Source organism: Propithecus coquereli, unplaced genomic scaffold (genome assembly GCF_000956105.1).
Source record: "Propithecus coquereli isolate 6110/MARCELLA unplaced genomic scaffold, Pcoq_1.0 Scaffold8, whole genome shotgun sequence".
In the NCBI taxonomy this organism is placed as follows: domain Eukaryota; kingdom Metazoa; phylum Chordata; class Mammalia; order Primates; family Indriidae; genus Propithecus; species Propithecus coquereli.
In genome coordinates, this window is record NW_012154173.1 from 3165978 (window position 1) to 3171977 (window position 6000).

Below are 6000 nucleotides of genomic sequence, written 5' to 3' on the forward strand. Positions count from 1 at the left end.
GAATCGATAAGTTTATGTTTATTTTATGGTGGTAAGACATCCAGATTCCCGGAAACTTCATCTTTCCTTTTCAGTAACAAAACTGGAACAAAACTTTAGGAGAAGTTTGGAGGTTCTGTGCTTTTGGCTGAGCTCCTCTTCAAAGCTATAGGCCTCTGTGGACACTAGGGATTCATTCATTACACTTTGCAACACATGGGGTATTAGTCACTTGCTCCTGACCTAGCTGCTGATCTTCACTTCATCTTCTATTTTTGTCTTCCCCTGAGGCTGGAGCTCTCTGCTTCAGAAGACAATGCACCCACCTGTTTGATGTTTTCCCAGAAAAAGGTGGAATGATTAAGTCCTTATCAAGACAAATGGGGTTTTAATTCCTAGAAGTTGACCATTTGACAAAGAATAGACTAGACATGTCCATATGTCTATGGCTTACTCTAAAAGAAACAATTCAGGTTTTGAGTCAATAGATCAGAGCTTTGATATGGGGTCAGCTGCTTACCAATGTATGTGACCTTGAGTAGTGAGACTAAATTTTATGTTTTCAGTGTTTGCTTCATAATTGTTCCTTGTGACTTCTCATACGGTATCTTATTTAGTCCTTGTGATTACCCTTTAAAGTATATTTTGTTGTCATTCGTATTTTACAGATACAGGAAAAGATGCTCACACAGGTTAAGCCAATTGTCCAAAGTCACACCAAGACTGAGTGTTGGGGACATATCTCAATCTGAGAGTGTTTTACTCCAAAGCCTATGCTCATTCTCTCTCACGTATTATTTTTCCTGAATCATAGTCTCTGCAGTAATGAAAGTGGGCTTGACAGTGTCTAACTTGCATGATTGCTGAGAAAGTTAAAAATAATATGTGTAGGGTAGCTGGCACATTAAGTGTTAAATAAATTTAACCATTCACTGAAAAAGTAGTTATTAAATATATGTTATATACTGAGCATGGTGCTAGGTGCTAAGGAGCACAGTGGCAAACAATCGTAATGTGGCCTTTGGTATCCTGAAGCTTCCTTGTTTGGTATTATCTGATTTTATTGTCAGTGATTTCAATGTTTGGGTTGGGGTGTGGGTGGAGGTGAAGAGTGTATTAGTTAGCTAGGGCTGCCATAACAAAAAGTACCACAAACTGATTGGCTTAAATGACCAAAATTTATTATCTCACAGTTCTGAGGCTAGAAATTTGAGATCAAGGTGTTGGTAGGATTGGTTCCTTCTAAAGGCTCTACGGAAGAATCTGTTCTATGCCTCTCTCCTAGCTACCAGTGATTTTCTGGCAATCTTTAGTGTTCTTTGGTATGTAGAAGCATCAGCCCAATCTCTACCTTCATGTTCACCTGGTATTCTCCTTGCATGTGTGTCTGTGTCTAAATGTGCCCTTTTATTAATATATAAAGGCACCAGTCATGTAGGATTAGAGCCCCATCCTACTCCGGTATGACTTCATCTCATGTAATTACTCTACAACAATCCCATTTCCAATAAAGTTCACATTTGAGGTAGTGGAGGTTAAGACCTCAATACACACACACACACACACACACACACACACACACACACACTATATACATATGTATTTCATTTTTATATTCATTTATTTATTGATGGACACGTAGGTTGTTTCCATATCTTGGCTATTGTAAATAATGATGCAATGAACATATGAAAAGAGGTATTTTTCAAGGTACCGATTTCATTTCCTTTGAGTATTATTCAGCTTTTAAAAAGAAACAGATTCTGGCATTTGCAACAAAATAAATGAAACTGGAGGACATTATACTAAATGAAATGCTAAACACAGAAAGACAAATATTGCATGATCTCACTTATATATGAAATCTAAAAAAGTTGACTACATAGGAGCAGAGACAACCGTGGTTACTAGGGGAGGGGAGGTGGGAGAAATGGAAAGAGGTGGGTGAAAGTTATACTTTGGTAGGATGAATAAGTCTAGAGATCTAATGTACAGCATGATGACTATAGTTAATAAAACTGTACTGTGTACTGTAAATTTGCTGAAAGAGTGTATTTCAAGTGCTCTCACCACACACACACACACACATACACACACATACATACACACAAATTGGTAATTATGTGAGGAGATAAATTGTTAATTAGCTTGACTATAGTAATCATTTCACTATCCATATATATATCAGAACATCAATCTATACACCTTTAATATATACAGTTTTTATTTTAAAAAAGACTTCAACGTATCAATTTTAGGTGATACAATTCAACCCATAACAAGCAGTTTGTAAATACAAATAATATTTGACTTTCCTTTGTTTGGTGCAAGAAAATATTGCAGTCAAGCCTTTCTGCAATGGAATAGGCACAGGGAATTTGTTTGGAAAAGTGAACATACTATTGTCCTACTAGTCTACAAGTTCTGGGAATTGTAGCCACAACCTCTGAAACATTGAACTAAGGATAGGTTCATAATGTTCCCTGAAACAGGATCAGCTTTCACACTAAGTGGCTTCTTTGAACACTGAATTGCTTTTTTCTGATGAGTCATGAATGGTAAAGTTGACTCCCATAGTGAATGCCCAGGGTGGCAATGCCAGTCTTTGGCCTCTGATCTCTTGAAGGAAAGCCAACACCACCACCACATGTCTTCAGAGAGTGGAAGTTGGAGGATGATCTGGGAATGTTTGTTACGTCATTTAATAAGCATTTGGTGCAGCTTTCTAAGTACAAAGCTTTCCACCAATAAAGATAATTAATAGAGTGTGGTCTTTGTCCAATAAAGGCTAAATATTCTCCCACAAAATACTATGAAAACGGTAAGCCTAACCATTTGTCTATCTTATCTCATACTCATAGGAGAAGAGGAATTAAATGAGATTCAAAAGTTGATCTTAATATTTACAGACCACCCCACCTTCCATGTATATTAACTTATTTACTCCTCAGGGTAGCCCCGTGAGGGAAAAAAACGAAGTTCACAAAATTTAGTCACACCAAAATGGCCTCAACATTGGTGGAGCTGGTATCGTGTCTAGGTCTATTTGACATCAAGTTTCAAGCTGTTTACACAATACCAGCTAGAAATAGCTGGGCATAATATAGCATGGATGGGAACACATGAACCCCCAATTTTATTATCATCTGGAATTTCTCCATGTCTGTAATTTTAAACTCTTATATTCCACACACTGATCTCAACTTTTTATGCTTTCCAAACTCATGGAAGGTTTTCAGACTTTAATAGTCCCCATCCCCCTCCCAGCCACCCCACCCAGTATATCATTTCTATTTTAGACTCGTTTAATGCCATACTTAGAAAGGCATGGTCCAGCACTTAACACTTCGTTCTGAATCTCACCAACTTGCTCCTTTCGTGCTATGTGAATCTTCTAAAACCCCCCATCCAACAACTAAATACTTTTTGAGAAGATCACAAAATCATGTGATTTTATGCCATTTCCAATTTGTGACTTTTCACTGAGCCCATTTTCAGTTGGGTGCTTCACACTGGTTAATTCTTTTTCTTGCCCATGGTCAGATAACTTTCCTATTCCTTTGTTAATCTCTTTTTTCCATTGGCTGCTGCTTCCTTGAAACTCTTTCCTCCTTATGTTTGTTAACACCACAATTTCCTGATTTTGTTTTACATGCATGATCATCCTAAGAGAAAGCCTGAAAATCATGCCTTTCCTTTCCTTCTCCGTCATCTCTCTATAAGACCAAATGCTTTTAGTTTCTAAAAATCTCTCTGATGTGTCTTTTCTTATTCCTAACTATTGCCTCAGTCCTAGCTCTGACCTTCAGTATCTCTTGCCTGGGTGCGGGTGGGGGGATAGCAGTGATTAAGAGCAATGACCCTAAAATTTAAAAAGACCTGACTTTTGAAGTCTGGATCTATTAATTTTTGCTTGTGTGATTGTAAGCCAAGTTATTGAACCTCATTTTCCTTATCTGTAAGACAGTAATAATAATAATAATAATGATGATGATGGGGGTGATATCTTTTGTATAAGGTTGTTATAATCAAAACCTACATCTGTCTAACACTAAGTCTCTGCTCTTCACACCCTACCTTGCATTTGGTACTTGAAGTTTCTTCCAAAACATAGTATTACCACCCTACGGAGCCTGCCCTGGCCAGAATTTGGATGACATGATCTGTATCTACGTTGTCTAACCAATGATAATCTCCGTTTCACTCCAACATTTTCCAGCTGGTTTTGATACCAGATCGCAGCAAGTAATAGATTTATAGGATCATATCTTTAAAAAGAAAAAAAAACATTAAAATACATAAAAGAAAACATATTCTCTGAGAATCTCACTGACATTCTTAGTATAGAAAAAAAGAGAATATTAGTAAATATTTGTAAATTCTTTGATTATGGCAGTCAACATTTTTTGTGTTCTCAGCGTATGTCCTATATTGGGTACTTTAACACATCTTCCCATTTATTCTTCAGAGTTGTTGAATTTGGCTGTGCAGGTTGTCCATTCTACAAGGCTACCCCATCTAAAAGCACTATTTTCATCATAGACATCACAACCCTATGTATTTTTTGTGGTAATTTTCCATCTGATGACTGTATAGTAGCTTATTTTAATAAAATTAGGATATTACGAATTTCTGAGATAAATACAGAATGTGCTAAAGAAGGTTTTCATTTGCATTTCCTTGATGATTAATGGTGTTGAGCATTGTTTCATATGTTTATGTTTGCCATTTGTCTTTTTTCTTTTGAGAAGCTTCTGTTCATGTCTTTTGCCCACTTTTTAATAGGGCTGTTTATTTTTTTCTCACTGATTTGCTTGAGTTCTTTATAAATTCTAGATATTAGCCCTTTATTGAATGTGTAGCTTGTGAATATTTTCTCCTGTTCTGTAGGTTGTCTATTTATTGATTATTTCCTTAGCTGTGTAGAAGCTTTTTAGTTAAATCAAGTCCCATTTATTAATTTTTGTTGTTGCCATGATTGCTACTGGGGTCTTAGTCATAAATTCTTTGTCTAGGCCAATATCTAGAATTTAGAATGGCTTTTATTAAAAAGTTCAAAAACCATAAATGCTGGTGTGGATTCAGAAAGAAAGGAATTGCTTATACATTGCTGGTAGGACTGCAAATTAGTACTGCCCTTATGGAAAACAATATGGAAAGTCCTCAAAGAACTAAAAGTAGACCTGCCATTTGATCCAGCAATCCCACTATTGGATATCTACCAAAAGGAAAAGAAGACGTTTCATCAAAAAGACACCTGCACTCCAATGTTTATTGCAGCACAATTCACAATTGCAAAGATGTGGAATCAACCCAAGTGCCCACCAATTCATGAGTGGATTAATAAAATGTAGGATATATATACCAGAAAGTACTACTCAGCCACAAAAAGAATGAATTAATTCCTTTTGCAACAATCTGGATGGAACTAGAGACCATTCTCTTAAGTGAAATATCTCAAGAATGAATAAACAAACACTATATGTACTCATTATTAAATTGGAACTAACCAATGAGCACACATGTGCACAGAGGGAAGTAAAACTGAGTAGAAATCAACCAGGGGGGAGAGGGGAGGAGGGAAGGGGCAAAAACCTACCTAATGGGTAAAATGAACACTATTTGGGTGATGGGCACACCTATAACCAGGACTCAAGCATTACAAAAGTGATTCATGTAACCTATTGATAAAATATTTGTACCCTCCTTAATTTTTTTTATTTCAGCATATTATGGGGGTACACATATTTAGGTTACGTATGTTGCCCTTGCTCCCCCCTCCCCCCCCAAGTCTGAGTTTCAAATATGTCCATCCTTCAGGTGGTGCGCATTGCACTCTTTGTTTATGCAAATACCAGTCCCCTCCTCCCTCCTCCCTCCTCCCCCCTCTCCCCTGCCCAACATCCAATAGATGTTATTCTTATATGTGCATTTATGTGTTGATCGGTTAATACCAATTTGATGGTGAGTACATGTGGTGCTTGTCTTTCCATTCTTGGGATACCTCACTTAGTAGAATGC